Here is a 23,070-nt window from a genome sequence, read left to right as displayed (position 1 = left end):
AGAGAGAGACAGAGACAGAGCATGAGTGGGGGAAGGGCAGAAAGAGAGAGAGGGAGACATAGAATCCGAAGCAGGCTCCAGGCTCTGAGCCGTCAGCACAGAGCCGGACACGGGGCTCAAACCCCCACAAACCACGAGATCATGAGCTGAGCGGAAGTCGGACGTTCAACCGACTGAGCCACCCACGTGCCCCCAAACAAGTTTCTCACAAGAGAAGCAAACTGCTAATAACTAGTGAGGAAGCTAGAGGAAACAATCCTTAGAAATCTTAAGACCAAGGACAACAAAAGTGTGAGAGAGAAAAATAAAAACAGGAGGGAAATGGTCGCAGATCTAAAAGACTGGAATGGACTGGAATCTGGGGACTTCCTGAGCAGGAGACAAAGGGTCCGCATGGTTTAGCGTTGGAGGGTGACTCAGGGGTAGCTCCTCCACTCCATCTGTTACCCTCCTCAGGTATGTACAGTATACTGTAGGATCCCAGTGGTTTCAGCTGTAATGCTTACGTGTATCCTGAGGAGTTACTCTGCCTTCAAAGTCCTCTCTCCGTGACCAGAGGTGAACTCTCTAATAACAGCCTCCTCCCACATTTGCTTCCATCTTAGTTCATGCTTATCCGTGTCTCATTTCATTTTTACTTCTAGCTTCATTTTTACTTCTAGCTTCATTTTTATTTCAGAAGACAAGATTTTATTTGAGCAGGAGTAATCATAGCACATATGTACATGTTGCTTTAATTTTATGAACTATATAATTATGCCATATTTAACCAGAGAGGCTGGCCTCTTTGCTACCCAGTGGTACATTACCACAAATGGCATCTTGCTATAAAGAAAACTTTTAAGTTTCCAGGACAGAGTATTTTTATTTGCTTACCCCACGCACAGTGACCAAAATGAAAACTCGGGTTTATTATTTTTATCCTTAGTACATAATGATATTAAACAGACTTTGTGCTTATGATAAATGGTTGTTGTTTTTTTTTAAAGAGACTGTTAATATGGTAACTGATATTTGGAAGTTTGTGTTGGGAGATTTAGCCTCATCTTTTCTTTTTAACTTTGTAATTATAATAATAACTCATGTTTATTTTAGAAAAACTTAAACCTGGATAAGAAGGAAATTTTAAATCACACATAAATCTATCACCTGTTGCATTTATGTTTACACATGCCACTTTATAGGATAGATAGGGTCATATACATATTGTTGTGTCCTCATGAATGCTCCTGAACCTCTTGTCCCTCCCCATTAAACACAGTAAGGAAGTATATTTCAGAATTCCACTGTGTCCATCCACCACAGTTTAAGCAATCCCCTATTGTTGGACACTTAGTTATTATCAGCTTTTTACTGTTGTTAATGTTCTTAGAAGCTCAGAGCTAAATCTTGGCTCACATTCTTAGGGTGTTTGTAAAATATAAGAAATGTATTTTACAGTGGTCCTGGAGAGGAGTTTGATGATTTGGGTTTTGTTTTTTAGCCAATTCAATATGTAAAAACGTGGTATCTCACTTTTTGATTTGGGTTGCTTTGCTCACCAATAAGGTTAGACACTTTCTTACTTTCTTTTTTTTTTTTTTTTTCCCAACGTTTTTATTTATTTATTTATTTATTTGGGACAGAGAGAGACAGAGCATGAACGGGGGAGGGACAGAGAGAGGGAGACACAGAATCGGAAACAGGCTCCAGGCTCCGAGCCATCAGCCCAGAGCCCGACGCGGGGCTCGAACTCACGGACTGCGAGATCGTGACCCGGCTGAAGTCGGACGCTTAACCGACTGCGCCACCCAGGCGCCCCTTTCTTACTTTATTTAAAATGTTTTTTAAATATTTATTTCTGAGAGAGAGAGAGAGAGAGAGAGAGAGAGACAGAGCATGAGCATGAGCATAAGCATAAGCATAAGTAGGGGAGGGGAGGGGCAGAGAGAGAGAGAGACACAATCTGAAGCAGGCTGTAGGCTCCCAGCTGTCAGCGCAGAGCCCAGTGTGGGGCTCGAACTCACAAACTGCGAGATCATGACCTGAGCCAAAGTTGGCTGCTTAACCAACTGAGCCACCCAGGCGCCCCGGCACTTTCTCCCTTTCAATATTAAAGTATAAAGGGGTTATTTTTTGTTGTTGTTGCAGAAGATATGAAAGCATTTCTTAAAGTTTCACTGTTGTGACCGTCTTGTCATTTCTTAGGACTTTTACTCGAAGGAGTTTAGGAGTTCAGCTGTAACAATAACACCTTTGTGTCATGAAGGAAAGGACTAGATTGGCAATCATTTCTTCACGGAAGACCTAACAGAAAAACTGTAGAAAGCAGAGATTGCAAGACACAGGGCTTTTTAATCTGTTGTTCAACCTCTCTAGCCTTAAAAAAATTTGACTCCTATTTCTGGGATGTTTTGAATGCAGCCTGTATTAGGCAGAGGGAAGTACAGAGTGACCTTTCAAGATATTTTAAATTTAAGGGTCTATAATTAGAAAACCCTATTTGAGTTCTCATAACACAATTTTACTCTTAAAGCACCCATCTGAATTGGTGGGTCGTTCCTGCCCCTCCTTTTCTCCTTCCCTCTCTCACTCGTATCTGCTATATGTACATCCACAGATTCTGCTTCTGAAAATATTCAAGGCATCAAATTTGTCGGTTTTATAATATTAAAATGCTTTCCTGTCGTCACCCCGCCCCACCCTTTATAGGATTACTTCAATGACTTCCATAATTATCTGATTTGCAAGTAGCTTGCATGGGAGTCTTCAGGATCATAGCTGGACTGTCTTACAAAGAGCGAGTTAGGCTGTGAACAAATAGTCATTGACTGTGTGCCAGGGACAGCAGAAAACCTGGCAGATATGGTCCCTTCCCTCATAGAGTTTACAGAAAAGAGACAAGTAAATCTTTACTAACAATTTACTGCATAATTAAAATTACCACTGTTACGATGGAGAAAAAGAATAGAGTAATGTGGAGTTGGTGAACGGGGCCACAATCCAGTCTGGAAGAATCAAGAAAGCCTTCTTGGAGGAAATGATGCTTGTCCAAGGGTGCGTAGGGATAAGTTATACACATCCTCTCTTGCTCTGCTTCCTTGCCTGTGAATTGCACGTGAATTTATCTATTTCTGCTTTCTTTGGTGGCTTTGACAATACCTCACAAGTATTAAAAGGAAAATACGTTGCCATAGTTAACAATTTGAAGATTAACACTATGTCAACTGAAGAAAGATGCTTAAACAACTAGCCTTAAAAACAGCATACTTTGTCTGATGGGTTGAAAAAGGTTGACAAACCACTGGGATACAGTCTTATCCATAGGACTTGGGGGGATAGTTCAGTGGCACCATAGATTGCACATGAGGTGTGGGAATATCTGAAGGGACAAAGGTCCTTTTCTAGCTAAGGTTTTCTAATAACTAATTTTTTAAATAAAAACTTCTCTTTTTCAGCTGATATTTTACATTCCAACTTACATCACAATGAAATGTGCCTTAACCACAGTGGCTTTTGTCGTTTGGAAAATCTCCATGTTTTACTGCCAGGTAGAGCCTGAGATGACTATGACAAAAGGAATATTCTCTTAAATTGTTTAATCCCCTGAGACGATTATGGCTGTTCTTTGCCAGACAACAGCTCTCAAGTCCATTAGACTTAAAACCAGATGCTTCTAGGGAAAGTCGCTTTCAATGCATCAGGTTACTTAAGGTTTCTTTCTTTTTTTTTTTTTTTTTTAATATGGCTGCGTTTTGTCCATCTCCTGATGTTGGAGAATTTGTTTTACAAATCTGGAGCGGTCTCCTCCTCATCTCTTATCAGAAGCATGGCTCAAGGAAATGGAAGTAAAGGATGCATTTCTGATGCAGGTGTATCCCTGAAACGAACCAGACCATCAGAGCAGCTTATCTGTATCATGTTGCCTTGGCTTCCTACTAAAGAAACTCTAGAGAGTTCTGCTTTGGAATGTATGGAGGGATACCCTGGAAAACCATCATATGACGTCAGACGATGGTCTCCCTGGTCTGCGTTATTGCTTATGGCTGGCCTCCTGTGTAGAGACCCACAGTGAGTGTATTTCTTGAGCTAAATGTCAAGAAAAGCTTTGGTCCCCTGGGGAATGAAACACGGCTCCCCACTTTGTCCCAACACATGCAGATATGGCGATCCATACGCTGTCTCTCTGAGTTTAGAAAATTTTGTTTCGTCTCTCTTCCTTATACAAAGGAAGTGAGAACCTAACACACAGCCCAGCTCGGCATGAGCTTTTGTCACATTGTAGGACTTGGTACATTCTGTTACCTCATCTCTATTTTAGTTATTTAACAGTAGTACACAATATGCCAGGTGCTATTTCTGAGCTCCATAAATATGAATTCCTTCAATCCTCTTAAAGACCCCATGGAGTTAGTACTGTTGCTATCCCACTTGTAGACCAGGAAACTGAGGCACAGAGAGGTTAAGTATCATTCCTGGAGTCACACAGGTGCTGATTGTGAAGTTAGGTGTCAGAGCCCTTGTTCATAAGCCACCCCCACCTCCCAGCTTTGCTACCTTAACAGTGATTGCTTACCAGGAGCAGGTGCGACAATATTCAGTCACAGGCAATACCTCTCCCTCTTCCACTCTATCTTGTGACCAAGAACCCCTGGTCTGGATCTACCTCACTCTGATTCTACGTTACTCTTCTTATAGTAGCATTTTCTTTTGTAAGTTATATCATTTACTTTATTCCTTTAGGAAGTCATGCATAGTATGTATATTTCAAATTACAGTAAATCATAAACTTTAGTGGCATTTTTAAAATTTTTTTTTTCAACGTTTATTTATTTTTGGGACAGAGAGAGACAGAGCATGAACGGGGGAGGGGCAGAGAGAGAGGGAGACACAGAATGGGAAACAGGCTCCAGGCTCTGAGCCATCAGCCCAGAGCCCGACGCGGGGCTCGAACTCACGGACCGCGAGATCGTGACCTGGCTGAAGTCGGACGCTTAACCGACTGCGCCACCCAGGCGCCCCAGTGGCATTTTTTAAAACTGCGTCTTAACATGCTACTACGTTAGCATGTGTACATAAGAGTTTTTGGAATAGTAACCATGAATTTGCATTCTGTCATCCACCCCCTCTTTACCCATTCTTCTTTTTGACAAGGGGGCACTTTTTTTTTTTAATTTATTTTTGAGTGAGAGCGTGCATGAGCAGGTGGGGGAGGGGCAGAGAGAAAGAGGAGGAGAGAGAAATCCCAAGCGGGCTTCACACCACCAGCATGGAGCCTGGTGTGGAGCTCGAACTCAGGACCCGTTAGATCGTGACCTGAACTGAAGTCGGAGGCTTAACTGACTGAGCCACCCAGGCGCCCCAATAAGGGGACGTATTTTAAGTTTGACTAGATGAAAGGCACCATGTTAGCTATGTAATTGAAAAAAAAAATCTGCAAGCCAAATATATTATTATGTCATGAATACCAAGTTATAAACAGTTACAGTCTATTTAAAAAATCCATGAAAAGGTTGCAGCAGCTGTATGTATTTCAAAGAGAGTCTTCCACCATTTTGTGTGGAAGTGACCAAGTGTGCACCCCCGAGCAGCCTGGGGTTCCTGGATGCTTACTTTGCCCTGTGTGTAGGCAGTCCCTCCACCTGGCCCGTAAAACCTCGGTGACCTGGCCTCTGCCCTCCACTGTGCTTTGGTCCTCCTCTGATCACAGTGCTTCAGCATTGCATGCATGACTTTCCAGTCTTTAAACCGCCTGGCTCATTCCTGCCCCAGGGCTTTTGAACCAGCTGCTCCTTTGGCCTGGAGTGCTCTTCTTCCTTGGCTGCCCAACCCCCTCCTCCCCCACAATTACTGTCTTAAATAGCATCCTCTGCATCCCTGACCACTTGCTCTAAATGAGCCACACCAACCTTGCTGTGATTCTGATTGACTTCTCTCAGTGGCATTTATCACAGTCTTCTTGTTTATCTATGTGTTTGTTGGCACATTTCCACGTGAGCATCACAAGGGACAGGAATCTGCCCACCTTCATTGCTCCACCTCTGAACAGGGTCTGGCAGGTATTAAATGTCAGGGGAGGGGCGCCTGGGTGGCGCAGTTGGTTAAGTGTCCGACTTCAGCCAGGTCGCGATCTCGCGGTCCGTGAGTTCGAGCCCCGTGTCAGGCTCTGGGCTGATGGCTCAGAGCCTGGAGCCTGTTTCCGATTCTGTGTCTCCCTCTCTCTCTGCCCCTCCCCCGTTCATGCTCTGTCTCTCTCTGTCCCAAAAATAAATAAACGTTGAAAAAAAAAAAATTTAAAAAAAAAAAAAAATAAAAAAAAAAAAAATAAATGTCAGGGGAATGACTGGCCAAGAGTTGCATTTCTCCTCCTGAAATGCTGGTACCTGTTAGAGTCCGTGTTTTCCTGGTGACTCTTCCAGGAGGACAGTATTAGCTCTTTATTTCGCCTCCATCCCCAGAAAACCAACAAAACGTAACAACAAAGCATCTTTCTTATTGAACCTCTCACTCTTCCCGTCCTTTTAGAGCTGTCAGCCTCTGCCCTATACCACTCTTCGCAGAAAGGATCTGCTATGAGACCTCGGGTGTTGCCTGCTGCATGAACCAGGGTGGGGCTCAGCGTGCTACCATTTGCAAACAGTAGGTTCAGTGCTTCCTGGTGCGAGATCATAAGTACGATTTGCATCAGCTGACGGTTGGTTACCTACCAGTTGTCCTGAAACTTCTCTGTCTTCCCTTTCCAGTTAAAACATTCCATTAATGCCCTAACTGAGAATGTCCTCAGCAAAGTCTTAGAGTTCATGCTGATCCAGGTGCTGGCATGTTTCCTCACTCATTGGATTGTTGCCTTAAATGACAGTAAGAGATAGAGGGAGCACCAAAACCTCCTAATCTCTCTGCATTACTAATGGCCAACAGACAGCACTCAGGAACCACCTCAAGCATGCATTAAGAAAATGCTTCAAAGGAACATCAGTCAGGTGTGCACCTATTTAGCCACATTACTGAAATTACTACTAGCAGAGTTATTTAGTTTTTATAGTCATTTAAACCAAGGTTAGAAAGGCATGGTAGTCATACCCCTTCTGGACTCACTGAGGAGGAAACTTTCTCTTTTAGGATTGACATTGTGCAATTCAGTTCACTGTCTAGACTGATTTGAATTTAATTTGAAGGAGAATTTTATTTCTAACTAAAAAGAGCAGTAACATTTTTAATGCAAAATATTTTCTCTATGCTGCTTGTGGGCAGGCACCTTACGATTGGGGGTTCATTGGTTCTTTTAGCCATTCTTTTTTTTATCATTACTAATTAGTGTGGTGTTTGCCTAAAAAGACTTCAGCCCTCAGATGGACTCCAAGGCCTTATAATCCCAAGTTAATTAAAAATAAATTTTTATGAATATTTAAGAGTCCTCGTTCAGCACAGCATTCTATAGGCTTGTTTGTCTTCTGTAAAATTCAAAATAATCCTAAGAATGTTGCTAGGATTAGAATGCCTATATAGAGCCAATACTGGGCATGACAACTATTTCTAAATATTTGACCCCGATGATATCTCCCTCTTTGTCTGGTAGTGTCTGTTCCATTGAAGCTAGATGAAGAAAAGAATTCATTTATTCAACAAATACTTACTGAGCAATTTCTGTGTGCCAGGCGCTCTGTTCAGTGTTGCAAATAAGGCAGTGTACAAAACAAAATCCCTGCTTTCAGAAATTGAGCTTTTAAGAAGCTCCCAAATTTCCTCAGCAGGCATATGTTCAAAGGGAGGCATAGAGAACTTAATTCACTGTCAGCTGTCCTGGGGAGACCCCCTTCAAGATGGCAGGCAGACTCAAGATGCAAAGGAGAGAGCGGGAACCGGATTTGGAAAAGAAGATAAAGCAATCTTATGTTCTAGTTTAACCACTGCAGAAATACAGAAGCCTATTAAAAAAACACACGCATGCAAAAAGGTGCCAAGGGATATGACCTGGACTTAGAAAAGACAGAAGGGTTACATGTCAAGGGTGTCATTTTAATATATTTTTTTTAGGTTCACAGATTCTGCCCCAATTCTGCATCCACTACCCTCTCCCAGCCTGTTATTAGGGGCCCATGCATCCTTCCCGAGTTTCTGCATACACAGACAATATGAATGTGGTTTCATATTTGCCCTTTTCATAAAGTAAAAGATAGTAAACTGTACTTCTGTACAATGTATGTTTTTCTCCTAACATATGTAGGAGGGTTTAACAAATCAGTACTAAAAGAGCTTCCTCGTTCTTTTTTCTTTTTTTCCCCCTCAACAGTTACAGAGTAGTCCATTGTATGGATGTACCACAATTTAAATAGTGACCTATTGATGGACACTTGGGTTGTGGCCAGTCCTTTGCTCTTAAACAATGCCGCAATAAATAACTTTGTACATAGGTTATTCTGCGTGTACACAATTATATTCCAGAGCATATAATTTGCAGAGCTGAACTACAGGTCATAAGGTGTATGTATAATTTTCATAAGATATCTTGTCAGATTGCCTGCCAGAGGGAGTTTTTCTTATTCACATCCCTACTAGAAACTTGTGAAGGGTACCTGTTATCTGGGTCTGGATTTTATTGCCAATCTGGTAGGCTAAATGGTTTCTGAGAGTAGTTTCAATGTAGGAACACTATTTGTTCAGATTTTTCAGTGGTATTTTGGAAAAGAAGATGCTCAGAAAAGTAAATAGGACTAGAATTCAGCTTTTTTTTTTTTTTATTGTACAAAAGGCTGTCTTAAATCTTCTGTTATGTAATTTAAGATCATGGTTGTCTACATTAAAAATGCTACATTTTAAATACTGAAAGTATATAGGATAAAAGTGCTTCTCAGGCTCACGATGTACCTAGGTGACCTGCTAAGAGTAAGACCTTTCTCCTATAATTTGGTCTTATATTGCTAATTGAAATCAGATGGAGAGACTGCTCTCCCTAGAGGCCTGCTTGCACCCTTGGCCCCTTGACTGGCGTCTGGGAACAGATTTGGGGAGGGTTCCCATCATTCCCTCGTTAGCGTGGCTCACTGTGCCTAAACTGTGCAAACAGTGCAGTTTCTGTTGAATACCCACTTGCATTCCAGGAGTGTGGAATTTGGGTACATGCCCAACAGCAGGTTTCTCTATGACCAGCCCCAGTAAAAATCCCAGACACTGAGTCACTAATGAGCTTCCCTGGTAGATGATATTTCACAGGCGTTGTCACAACTCAGTCAGTGCCAGGCAATTAAGCACAACCTGTGTGATACCAGTGGGAGAGGACCCTTGGAAGCTTGCTACTGATCACCTCTGGACTTCATCCCATGTGCCTTCTCCCTTTGCTGACTCTCTAGCCTCATGCTGTAACAAATCATAGCCATGAGTAGAACTACAGGCAGGGTCCTGGGAGTCCTCCTAGTGAATCACTGAACTGGAAGTGGTCTTGCACTATAGCTCAATCAGCTCTAAAAAACTTTAATACTCTGTCTGAGGTGTTCGTGGTGAGTGACACAAATATTGTTAGCATGCAGTTAGTCGACCTTCGGCATTATATCTTCACTCGTAGTCTGTGTTCTCTTGTAAAATGTATAATTCCTCAGATTTCTGAACACTGATTTAGCGTTTACATCTAACTAATGGAGGCAGCAAGAAGGCGGCTGATATCAGAGGGTTAGACATTTAATGGTGAATCCACAACTGGTTCTTTGGTCTTCCCAATGTCTACATTTAGGCTTCAACACCTTTTGCTTTAATTTTCTATAATTTGATTATTAAATAAATGGATTTACTCAAATTCCTTTGGACTCATGGCCATAGAAGTGTAGTTAGGCAGTGTGATTTCTAACTATGCTCTGATTCTGAAGTTCTGAAGCTTATCTGCAAATCGTCCTGGAAACTTTGCTTAGGACAGCGGATCTTTGTCCAAATAGACATAAGGCCCAAAGATGGAAATAAAGCTTATTTTTGAATAATCATACAACGTTAGCATCCCACTTTAAATTTTAAATATTCAAATGGGAAACTGATAAGTGTTAAACAGAAAGATGTACAGTATTTGTGTAAGCTACTTTTCTTCAATAGACGGCTTCTAAAGAAAAGTGTTTATAGTGTTTAAAAATATTAAATGTAGTCTACAGCAATGGTTCTTAATGCTTGCAGTTGGTTGACTGGCATGTGTTTGATGACAGTGACCAAGATTGAATGACATCGTGGCAGCTGCTGCTCTTGGCCACATATAGTACCTCATGCCATTTACACAGCAACGGTATGAGGTAGCTACTTTTAAGTCCACTCGGAGACAGAGGGTTTAAGGACTTGCCCAAAGTTAAGTATTATGTAGAACGTGATAGAATTAGAATTTGAATCTGAGTCCTCTCCACAGGCTGAGCGCTTAGCCACTCTCTTTCCAGGTCACATGGTAACATCTCACTGGCTCTACAGGAAACAGGTTACATGAAGAATCTCATGCATTCACCCTTGGGTAGAGGAGTGACCTATTCATTTTCTGCTGAGTGTAAGAAATGCTCATCTCCTTGGTTTCTAAGTGTCAGGAATCCTAAGTGGGATCCTCATAAATTACAAAACTGAGCGTGTCCCTGATCCCATCATCCTGGGGCAAAATCCAAATATCATAAAAAGGTCTTATCAGGTTCTTCAGGAGCCTATCTTTCTCCATTTCAGCCAAGCTGACTTTCCTTCTGTTCCCATCCATACTAACCATATTCTCCTTTGTTCCTGAAGGCCTTTGCATATACTATTTCTCTGCCTTAAATAACCCCACCCCACCTTGCCTGATTTTTCTTCACTTTTCAGATCTGAGTTGAGAGGCCCTTTCTTCCAGGAAGCCTTACCTGATCTTTCCAAACTAAGGGGTATACCTTTGCAAGGTGTTCCTAGAGTCTTCTCCCTATGTTATAGTTACTTGTTTTTCTGACAGCAAGCTCTGTAAAGGCAGGGACAATGTCTGTCTGGTTCACCTGATGCTAATGAAAGTTCTTTTGTGACTGAAACTTGCATGAAGCAGATGGTCAGCAACAAATTCATGAGCTTAAATCCTAAGCTTTCTGCTGGCACTTTCATTTCCCAAGCATAGCTCCATTTTGGGACTCTGAAGAACAGAGCTTACTCTCTATCCCCGGTTATATGCACAAGCCCAAACATGTGGGCTCCAGCAGGTTCACTTATCAACTACAAACCTCAAATTGGGCGAACCTGCTTTAGGCATGGTTAAGGACTTCAAAATACTTTGGAGGGCAATTTATCCCCATATTGCTTGCCAGTAGTAATTGTAACCAATTAGCCAGTTCTGGATAATGAAGGCATCTTTTTCTTAAGCCTGCCATGGAGTTTGGCAGACTTCAAGAAGTTTTTAGATATGGAAAGATTTTTTTTCCCTAAAATATGCCTTTCAAAAAAAGTTTTGGAGAAAATTTTTGGAGAGAAGTTTTAACATATGTTTAAGATGAAAATCTTTGCCAAGTACATTTATGTATCCCTTTTATACCTATCGAGAACAAAATAAAATTTATATCCTGTATTAGATTTTAATAGATCTGGTATATAGATACCAGGCATACTGGAACCCCTTTGTTAGGATGAATATTACTTAGTGCAGGGAAGAAAAAAGAAAACTTCCTAAACTACATTTGTACCCTTCAGTCTATAAGCAATATGTCCGTAAGTCCAATAAATTTAGGATTCAGGACTTTCCCATCAAGATTAGAGGTGCCATTTAGGTACACTCTTAGGTCTTACTCTCCATGTCTATAGCAGGTATGGCTGAAAAGAAGGACCAAAAAAAACCCCACAGTCTGGTATATGTGTATGTGTGTGTCTTTTTTGAAGCCACTTTTCCTCCTTTGAATATTTAATAAATAGAAATCACTAGGAGAAATGGTGGGTCTGTAAAATATTAGGGGAATAGTAATAACTACTGGAGAATTTACATGAAGTGCAAGTCCAGAGTGTTTTATTCTGGAGTGTTTTGGCTAAAGCATGCATGCTAACTTAAATTTGAAGGCAAAGATCAGTGAGGTGACCGTAGGCCCGCTATGACCTCTCCATATATTCATATTCTGTTTGAAAGTAAATCCCTTCAAGTCTGATGCTACTTATATTTGCTCATCAATTCTTTCAGGTAATAAAGACAGGTATGTGTGTAAGTGTAAAAGTTTTTCTGGCCTAGAATGTGGCCCACCAAATGAGTCAACTCTATTTTCCTGAAAAAATTCTTAAGTATGAGGTCAAAATTAGTGATTCATCGCTGTTTAGGAATATGTTATATTAACTGAATTCATGAAAGGACTAAGTTCTCAGAGGGATGGCGTGTAACTTCCACGACTGCATATAATTTCAATTCACTTTTACATATAAGAATTTTGTAATTACTTTTGTCTTGAACTTTTTCCTTTAGAACTCAGTAGGGAAAATAATGTAGCCTGTATTTCAGCTACAAAGGATCTGTTGATTCTATGCACAGCATACTATATTTTGAATTCCCTGACTTGGAGAGAATTGAAGGGGCCTATACTAACAGTGGCATGTGAGAAGGAACAGTGTCAAGGTTAAACATGAAATCAACCGTCTAGGGCCGGTCATGCTGAATAAATATCTGCCCTGGGTCTGAGTGTACCTGTGTGTGAGTCACCTTCCTCCTGCCAAACACAAACAGGTTACTAGGCAACAGGAGTGATTCAGACACTCTGGACACCTCACCATAGTGAAATGTCCATCCACAATATTTCCAGGAAATGTCCCTCTTATAAGTCACTGGGGAGTGGGATAAACATTCACACAGGCACTGAAGGCATCAGATGACCTAGAGCTCAAAGCTGTGGGTTAGAAGGTGGGGCTGGCTAATATTTGAAAGGAAATCACCTCAATGGGCAAACAGACTGTTACCTGCATGGTAACTGGGGAGGAAGGGTGGAGGAGGGAAAGATGAGATCTCTCTCCCCAGAAGGATTCATGAGGAAGGAAATCCGTTTCTCTTAAGGAAAAAAATAGCACATTCCTAATTGTGGAAATAGACCAAAATCTCAGAGAATCACAACATAGCATAGTGGCTAAGAAGAGCATGGACTCTGGAGCCAGATTACTTGGATTCAAATCTTCTGGGCCACGTGCTAGATTTCTGGGTTTCACTTCCTCATGCCACAGATGGAGGTGATAATGGTACCTACCCCACGAAGTGGGTGTGCATGTTAACAGGCACATGTGGTAATAACACTAAATATTATTAACATTAATATTTGGGAAGCACCAGTGTCTATTATCATAAGCTCTGGTGAGTGTTACCGTGCTTCCCATCCTCTAGACAACTCCCTAAGGGGCAGGGGCAGAATTGTGAAGGAATGAAGGAAAACCCAAAAAGGAGAACTTTTATTTTACTTTATTTTTCTTTAAAAAAAATGTTTTTTTAATGTTTATTTTGAGAGAGAGGGAGAGACAGCGCATGAGCAGGGAAGGGGCAGAGAAAGAGGGAGACACAGAATCCACAGCAGGCTCCAGGCTCTGAGCTGTCAGCACAGAGCCCGACATAGGGCTCGAACTCACGAATGAACGGTGAGATCATGACCTGAGGCGAAGTCGAATGCTTAACCGACTAAGCCATCCAGGTGCCCCAAGGAGAACTTTTAAGGAATCATTTATGCTTTTATCATTTTGAGAGCTGCAATTAATAAAAATTATAATTATAGCATCCTTTAAGAAAGTTCTCCAACGGTTTTCAGCATTATGTACTTTGAAAGTTATTTATATATTGAAAACCTACATCAGGATTATGCAGGGAGAGGGGGATATAATCACAGAGGTTCCTTGTGGGGTTCTGAGGCATCTATAATGTTCTGAAGCAACATACACGAGTTTTTGTGTTCTATTTCTTATACCTTATGCTATGTCCCCCTTATATAAGATACATTATAACAAGGATTGAAGTCGCACTAAGTAAAGCATCATAAATTGGGTGAAATTTTTGGGCTTTGTAGCATGTATGGAAATCCTAATTATGCGGACACGTTATTGACTCCTTTAGGAGGTTCTTTGGAGAACAGGGAGATAGATCTGGTGTCTTTGAGTGTGTGAGCTGATACATTCATTCATGGCCACTCTGATGCTCTAGAAGCCAGGCACTTGGTTGGTGGCCAGCCATACTGCCACAAGGCAGACATGGATTGCCCTTGAACCTCCCACCCCAGCAGAGATAACCTGCAGTAGGTGCAAACTGCAAACCCTCCAGAACTAGACAAAAGAAATGGGAGGAGCTTCTGTAAGGGGAGGAAGCCATGGCATTAATCCCAATTACATCTCTGAAGAGTCCTAACTTCCCTTGAATTTATTCCTTGAAGGAAAACAGAGTGTTACCAGACTCTGTTGAGAATATGTTGCTGCCCTTTGGCCTAGTGGGACAGCAGTGCCTGGATGATGTTCGATCATCTGTAGCGATTCAGCAGTGCTGTGAGGGAGTTGTGAGATAGGAACCTTTCTTCTTCCTGAACTTGTAGAGAGGCTCTCTCTGGTTCTGTCAGGTGGGAGTTTTTCCCAAGGAAGGATCTGCCATAAAATCAACAGGATGAAAGGGATTGGGGTGGGGGGGGGGGTGGCTCTCAGGATTATCTCAAAGGCTAGCCATATTCATTCATTAAAATTATTTCAATGCCCTGGCCAACGGTACACCTAAGTAACTAACACCATTTTATTCAGCAACTATGAAGATGTGTTACCAAAACAACAGCCTGGTGACTTAAGGTTAACTTTTGGATCTCTATAAAAAGTAGGAGACATGCCCATTTAACTCTAAAATTTTCTGACTTTTCTTGAAGCCACAGTAGTGCTCATGAAATTTAGCACTGAACGGTAGAATCCATTTTATATGCAGTCTCATACCTTGAATAACTTCCTGAGTGTAGAATGTTGATTTGGGGAAAGTTTTTAAGCTTGGCTTTATAACGAACCTAGAGTTTTTCCTATTAATTTAGATTTTCAGTCTTCATCAGGAATCTTTGTTACTTGGTGGAAAACGGTATTAACCATTCATAAAAGATTACTGAGCGTATATAACTTATTTTCAAAAATAGAAGCCATAAATCATGTTTCAGATGGTTCAAAAACTTTGATGGAGCTCACTTTATTTTAAAATTTGAGGGAAGACTTTGATATTTTAATTAAGAAAGCTCTAATATGTGGGGCGCCTGGGTGGCTCAATTGGTTAAATGTCCCACTTTGGCTCAGGTCATGATCTCATGGTTCATGAGTTCAAACCCCACATTGGGCTCTGTGCTGTCAGCATGGAGCCTGCTTCAGATCCTCTGCCCTCCTTTCGGTCTCTGCCCCTTGTCCCGCTGGCTCACACACACGCCCTCTTCTTTCTCTCTCTTTCTCCCTCAAAAAGAAATTAACATAAGAAAAAGAAAAAGAAAAAGAAAAAAAGAAAAAGAAAGAAAGAAAGAAAGAAAGAAAGAAAGAAAGAAAGAAAGAAAGAAAGAAAGAAAAGCTCTAATACGTGACCCTCTGCATGTCCAATATTTGGTTCAGCGTGTGTGTGTTTTCTGTCGGTATGTGTCTGTGTGTATGGTTGTGGGTGTGTATGTGTGTGTTGTCTGAGGTTAACACTGAAATAATAGTCTGCTAACCAGAAAAAAAAAAAATCAAATCAATGATTGCTAATCCATTACCAGAGAAGTCTAGTCTTACTTGATATTGTAAGTTGTCTGCCTTTAAACAGACATTCAATTAATGCTAGTAGAATAGCTTAGCTCTTTAAATCAAGATATACTTTTTCAAGTTACTTGGGATATTTTTACTTCTCAATGTTAAATATTTTAGAACTGTTCCTGGTTTAACACTATATGGTTTACACTAACTTGTATTATATTATTTCTTAATTTTGGATCTGCATCCATATAATGGTCAATTGGTATAATAAAGCATAATACTTGGTTCTTTTGCATCTTTTGGTATTGGCCTCTGAGCTCACCCAATAACTTTGTGTTCTTTACCTTGCATCTAATTTAACCATCATTTGTTCTATGTGATGTGACCTTTCACTACAATCTTATAAAGTTATTTTCTTCAGTTTTGATGTCTTATTTCTTCTTTAATTAACCTGAACTCAGGAGCTCTTTGTTGAGATCTTATTTAATTGGCTTCAGCCCTGGTACAAAAAGGGTTCTCCATCAGCCCCCACCCCCACCCCACTGTAGACTTCTTACTCCATTTAGACAGCTAAGTAGTGAATGGAACCTAATGGATGTTTCTTCCATGAATTTATTTCCCTTTTCATGTGGCATATATTGACAAATATTATTTCTTATCATAAGGAACAAAGATAAACTATATTTTTATTGTAATATGCCAATGGCCAATAATTTGGCCTAGTTCCTTATTTGAGAATGTCAGAGAGGTAAGGCAGAAGGAACTGAGGACCAAAGAGATTGCTTCACTTCTTATCAAGTGGTAGAGTCAGGGTTAGAACCTGGACTTTAGGATTCTAAGATATTAATTACCATGTAAGTTCAACTTGTATTTAATTTGCTTCTGATATTATCAAGGACATGTTGTAGGGGTTGTGGTTGTTGAGTAAACTTTTATTGTTCATTATCTTAATAAACCCCTATGGACTGTTACCCATAAATTATCTATATCAAGCAAATTAAAATATCAAACATTTTTATATCTTTGACAGAATCAATTTCTCGCTCATAGGACCAATCTCATGGTGGTGTTTTGACCTCTAAGAGGAATTACCTAGAGCATCCGATGGCTAGTTCATTCTTTATCCATAAGTTACCTTACCCTACTTCTTTATGTGAGAAATGGGACTTTTGTTTGCCTTCTTTTAGCTGTCTTTGTTGAGATCGCTATTGCATCTTTGCTTTCTTTTTATGGGATATATTTTTTAAGTGCGTTTATGTATTTTGAGAGAGAGCGTGCGTGCACGCACACATGCTGGGGAGGGACAGAGAGAGAGAGAGAGAGAGAGAGAGAGAGAGGGAGAGAGAGAGAATCCCAAGCAGGATCTGTGCTATCAGTCCCCCTGATGTGGGACTCAGTCTCTCCAAACATGAGATCATGACCTGAACTGAACCAGGAATCGGACCCTCAACTGACTGAGCCACCCAGGTGCCCTGGGATGATATATTTTTTTAATGTGGCAAAAGGTCTTAGAAATAAAATAATGGGACTCTATTAAACTGAAACCCAACATTGCTAAATTATGTACCCAGGATTAGTCATGGCCTATTTGTGACCAAATACATAGAGATAAGGATTCTGGTCTATTCTGATCCAGGACCTTGCCATGGTACCGTTACTTTTTAAAATTTTAGCCACAGAACCCAGGTTTCAGATGAGATTTTGGGTTACCCCTCCAAAATAGAAAAGCAGAGTTCCTCTAGTTGAAGATGGGTCTGCATGGTCTCCCTGAGACTGTGCACTGTAATGTACTTCTTTCTTTCCAGTATAGTACACAGCACAGATAAAATGCATGGCCCTTCTCCACCCTTAGCACAACAAACTAAACCTGACCTGGTTCTGCTTTCCTGGAGCATTTCTGTCCCCTGTATCTCAAAGAGAATATAAATGAAAAAGTTGGGGGGGTGGGCACAGATGGTTGAGCATCTGACTCTTGATCTCAGCTCAGGTCTTGATCTCAAGGTCATGAGTTCAAACCCCTGCACTGGGCTCCATGCTGGATGTGAAGCCTACTTGGGGGGGGGGGAAAAAAAGAAAAAGTTGGAGGAGGTGAGTTGACCGAGCGTGGGAGTCACAGATATAAAGGAAATGTCAGGTCTTCCCCTTTGACTCTGGAACATTTTTACTCTGTGTCAAGAGGAAGCGGCAGAGGAGATCTGGCTATGAGAACCTACTATCTCTATGGTTGGCTCTTCAGATTTGGTAGGGGTTCACATTTCCTTTTCTTTGCTGAAGCCGTGTGCTCATTTGTAGATGTTTTTTTCTCAAAAAGTGGCAAAATGACATACTAAATTAGAACCATGTAAGTACCAAATGCTGGCTCCACTACTTAGCAGCTGGTGACCTTGGCTAATTCACTTAACTTCTATGTGCTCATTTGTAAAATATGGGTAATAATAATACCGATCGGAGTTGTGGTGAAGATTAAATAAGATAAGTAAAGCAATTAGAATAGTCTTGGGGAAATAATAAATACTACATAAGTGTTAGCTACCGCTCTTAGTCTTAAGTCTACACTGTATAAATTTAAATCATTAATAGGATACAAATTCAAAAAATTTTCAACACTTAAATATTCCAACCTAGCATTAACTAAACTATTAATTAAATAGTTATTTATTTTCTTGGCAGAGAGAAGCTAGCATAATAGGGGTAAATCCCAGCTAGCTTTGCATGATCATAATGTTGATAATATTGTTTAAAATACGTATTTGTAAAATACTTTTCCCAATAAAAGCTTTCTTTATGACACCCAGATATTGACTAAGTATGTAATTCACATTTGAAAGGCTTTATGATTATTAAATAGAATGTTTAATTAAAATGCTCTGGATTTTCTTACAATTGGCAAATTTTGAAGCAAAATCTGATTTGCATCTATAGAACACCATTTATAAGAGGTTTGTGTAGTAATTATGCATGAATACATAGGTCAACAGGCAGATGCAAAGAATAGTAACCATACTGTGAAAATGTCGGACACAAAGGACCCCAGAAGGGAAGGTTAGTTTCTAACAAGCCCGAAGTTATAAATAGGCACTTGTTTTTAACTGGAGACTTGGGGAGATCCTGTGTCTCCCTCTCTCTCTGCCCGTCCCCTGCTTGTGCTCTCTCTTTCTCTCTCAAAACTAAATAAATAATAAACATTAAAAAAAAAAAAAAAGATATAAAGTGACAAACAATCTTCCCCAAGAAGAAACTGAAGCAGCACAGTCACTGTGGGGAAGGACTGACCACTGACCATTTGAGCAGCTGTCCCTCTCTCTCTCTGGTTTTGTTCCCAGCCCATTTCCTGCTTTACTGGCTTTTTTAAAGCCCTTAAATGGCTCTCTGTGGCCAAAATCCATTGCTTATTTTGACTTTAAAAAAAACTTACAATAGACCATTTCAAGCAGTTATACTGAAAGTAGAGACAACCGTGTGGTGAACCTTATCAGCTACAACAACTGTCACAGGAAATCTTTTTCATCATCCCCCCCACCCCTGGATTTTTTTGAAGCAATCCCAATATCTCATCATCCATCTGTACCTATTTCGGTATGCCTCTTTAAGATAAAGGGTCTCTTTAGAACAAACAAAACACCTTACTGCCATTGTTCCTTCTAAACAAAATTAACATAATTTCCATAATAATAAATATCCAGTCAGGTCACCTTTCCTCAGTTATCTCAGTTTTTTGTCCAAGACTGCTTCTTAGAGGGTGTTGTGTCCTGACATTTGACATTGCTTACAAGGACCTTTGTAATCTGGCCTCTGCCTTCCTTTTACAGGCTTTGTTCTTGGGATGAGTTTTTCCCTTTCCCTAAATTCTGTGCTCCCAGCAATATTTACTTAACTTCTGTTCCCTTTACTTGCAGTGTCCCCTCTTATCAGGCCTTTACATAGAGTGGGGTTTTTTAGCAACCTCTTCACCCTTACCCTCTTGGTTACATACCTGCCTCTCATGTGTCAGGTCTCAGTGTCAATGTCATTTCCTCCAAAAACCTTTCCTGCTACAATTTTTGGACCCAGAAGTGAATTGTCAAGTACAGTACTCCTGGCCCAGTGAGGTTACAGAGCCCAGTGTCCCCTTTCCCCAAGTCTCCATTTAGTTTTTTTTAATGTTTATTTATTTTTGAGAGAAAGAGAGTGCAAGCAGGGGAGGGGCAGAGAGAGAGGGAGACACAGAATCAGAAGCAGGCTCCAGGCTCTGAGCTGTCAGCGCAGAGCTGGAAGCAGGCCTCGAACTCACAAAGCCACAGGACCATGACCTGAGCTGAAGTCAGACACTTAACCGACTGAGCCACCCAGGTGCCCCTTGAGTTTATATCTTCTTAGGGAACCCTTCTCTCAATGTTTTCACTTTTCACTCTAATAGTACAAAATACAAGTGGTGCCTGATACTCCCAGCACTACATCAGCTTTCTTTTTTTTAGGTATCTTTTTGGTGGATGGATTTAATCCATTTAAAATTTTTTGTGGCTATTGATATCCTGCCCTGTGTAAGTCAGGATGTTCCTGACCTGAACTAAGCTGGAGAAAGCAGAGTTAAGGTGATGGGAGGAGGATTAAAATGGATAGGACCTAGAGTGATTGTCAGTGAGCAGAGGAGGGAGTTAGAAGCTGAGAGGATAGCTAAGATTTTGTTTATCCCACACTTAACCCCCCCCAAATGAACTCTTTTCTTCTCAGTGCTCCCCATCAACCCATAATCCTTTTTGACATTCTTAATTTTTTTTTAATGTTTACTTATTTTTGAGAGAGAGACAGAGCGTGAGCAGGGCGGGGGCAGTGAGGGAAGGAGCCAGAATCAGAAGCAGGCTCCAGGGTCTGAGCTGTCAGCATAGAGCTGGATGCGGGGCTGGAATTCACGAACTGTGAGATCATGACCTGAGCTGAAGTCGGACGCCTAACCAACTGAGCCACCCAGGCACCCCCCTTTTTGACATTCTTAAGATGTGCCTCTAAAGTATAGATCCATATGAACCAGAATGTAATTATTGCTCTTGTTCGGTCTAAGCTCTGGAAATGGGCTCCCAATCTCCTATTATTGCTGCAGATTATGCTACAGGAGATGTTAGAAGCAGAAACAAAACAAAACCCAAATTGGAAAACAAACAAAAAAAAACTTCTTTTCTAGCCTGTTACTTTATTTCAGTTTTTTAAATGTATTTTGTTGATAGCAAAAGTATATTTTAAAAAACAATTTCAGGTGATTATTTATAGCCAAATACTTCTATTTATGTAGGGTTATCAATGAAAATTAGATTTAATAGAAATAAGATTATGTATGGAATTACATCTTTCAGCTTCCTGATGCTAATTGAACATTGAGTTTATAGTGTTTCCTGGCTACCCCATGGCATCATGTTCATGTTCAGTGCTTTTAATCATCCTGTGTTTTTCTAAATCTGCTTCACTCTGTAGAAAAGAATTCTGACCATAGTTTACTCCCAAGGATAGACTGCTGCTAAACTGAATAACTACTTCACTGATCTTCCATTCACTCCTGATTTGTGGAGCTTGGCATTTTTGTTTTTCTTTATTTTTTTTTAAATATTTAAATTCCAGTTAGTTAACATACAGTGTAATATTAGTTCCAGGTGTACAGTATTCCTACAACACCTGGTGGGGCTTGGCATTTTTAAAAGGCTATTTATTAAAAAAAAAAACAAAACTATTTTACTTTTTAAAACCTTTGTTTTCAGTTTTCATAGACTTAAAATTCCTGTGACATTTATTACACACACACACACACACACACACACACACACACATGCACATGCATCTCCAGTCTTCTTCCCCCATTTTAAGTTCATTATTTGAATTTTCTTTTCACTTGTACTTCTATCTGGTATATATGGTTTTACTAAACTTCAAATGTTATTTCAGGCTGTAATCTAATTTATAAAAGTTGTTTTTATTGCTCTTTGGTCTTTTTAAGTCACTTCTGTCTGGGAAGATTGGGGGGAGATACTTAACCAAAAAAATCCCTTGAGAATAGTAGCCGGGCTTCTCTGCTGCTACCTTCCTTAGCACTCAGAGCCAAATTCTGCACAGAACGGAAGGCCAGAAATAATTCTGCCTTCTGTGTTGACTGCCCATGTATTTGCCTTACCTTCCAGGCTTTCATCAGTGAGTGTAGTAACAGTTACTACATATTTAACCCTTGAGTATTGCTTGAGTTTGGTCACTAGACTTGGGGTACAGGTTTTGAGGTTTTCTATATCCGTAGTTTCTATCCTATGTATTAGGATTCAATGATAAAGTTTCTGCATTGTAAGTCTAATTGGATTCTAAATCCTCTTTAGGTATTTGCTACCTTCAACCTTTCTGTTCCTGCATAATTGTTTTTACTCTTCCTGTGATTATAATATTGCGTCCTTAATCTTTTCTTAAAAGCCTCATGTGGATTAAACATTTCTTAGAAGACAACACTGGGGTGATCAATTAAATAAAAGTCCATTGTGATGTATATAATTAGAATATTAAACACATATGTTTTATTTTGGTCTATTAGAAATGGAAAAAACTCAAAGGCAAAAATCCATAATTGAGTAATTATTGGAGCATTTCCAGTGGAATCCCTTTTTAGTTTTAAAAAGTTTGATTTGCACAGGTTTCTAAGAGCTATTTATATTAATTGGATCTCAGCAGGATGGATGATAGATGTTCTTGATATACCTTTGACTTGGTGATACACTGATTTTTTTTTTTTCTGATTAAGAGTATTCATGTAAAATGTTTAAATTGACTGTTACCTCGTAGTAAGCCCAGAGATTCTAGTTTGGATAACCCTCCTGTTACTCTCTTGCCTTATCTTGGTTTTTCATCATAACAATTTTAGTATATGTGCTGCCGAAGTGAACACTTTTTCATAACAATTTTAATCTTTTTTTAATGTTTATTCATTTTTGAGAGAGAGAAAGAGCACGAGAGTGAGCAAGCGCACCCAGTGGGGGAGGGGCAGAGAGAGAGGGAGGCACAGAATCTGAAGCAGGCTCCAGGTTCAAAGCCACGGATGGTGAGATCATGACCTGAGCCGAAGTCGGACCCTTAACTGACTGAGCCACCCAGACGTCCCCGATTTTAATCTTTATATTGTTGTTGTACACAGCAGAGTATAAGCTTGTGGGGGAAGTGACTTTTTTAAAACTGTGGCATCCCTACAGCATTTCCTATAATAAACACTAAAGACCCTGAAATGAATAATTATCGTTGTCTTTTTAGGCAATAAAATCAAAACATGCTGCTTATTTATTTTTTCAACACAAAATGGTAAAACGTAAATGTTCCATGTAATATCACCTGTCTCGTAGCCATGTTGGTTTATTTACACACACAGAACAGTTTTTCCCCACAATAAAGAAACATGCTATATATGGAAAACATTTTACAACTTACTTTCTTCACCTAACGTTGTATGAT

General features: G+C 40.2%; 1 protein-coding gene across 3 annotated transcripts in view; it reads left to right on the top strand.

The window, feature by feature from the left end:
* Positions 1 to 23,070, top strand: part of SGMS2 (sphingomyelin synthase 2) — an 86,835-nt gene that overhangs the window by 27,424 nt on the left and 36,341 nt on the right. Inside the window, exon 1 of one of the 3 annotated variants that reach the window (XM_030313300.1) lies at positions 178 to 456. The exons of the other annotated variants lie outside the window; for them this stretch is intronic. The gene's annotated coding sequence lies outside the window, so the exon portion shown is untranslated. Of the gene's footprint in view, positions 1 to 177; positions 457 to 23,070 lie in introns of those variants that run through there. 3 annotated transcript variants of the gene reach the window in all.

This window comes from Lynx canadensis, chromosome B1 (genome assembly GCF_007474595.2).
Source record: "Lynx canadensis isolate LIC74 chromosome B1, mLynCan4.pri.v2, whole genome shotgun sequence".
In the NCBI taxonomy this organism is placed as follows: domain Eukaryota; kingdom Metazoa; phylum Chordata; class Mammalia; order Carnivora; family Felidae; genus Lynx; species Lynx canadensis.
The sequence above is the reverse complement of the archived record's forward strand: the minus strand, read 5'-3'. Positions and strand labels throughout refer to the sequence as shown.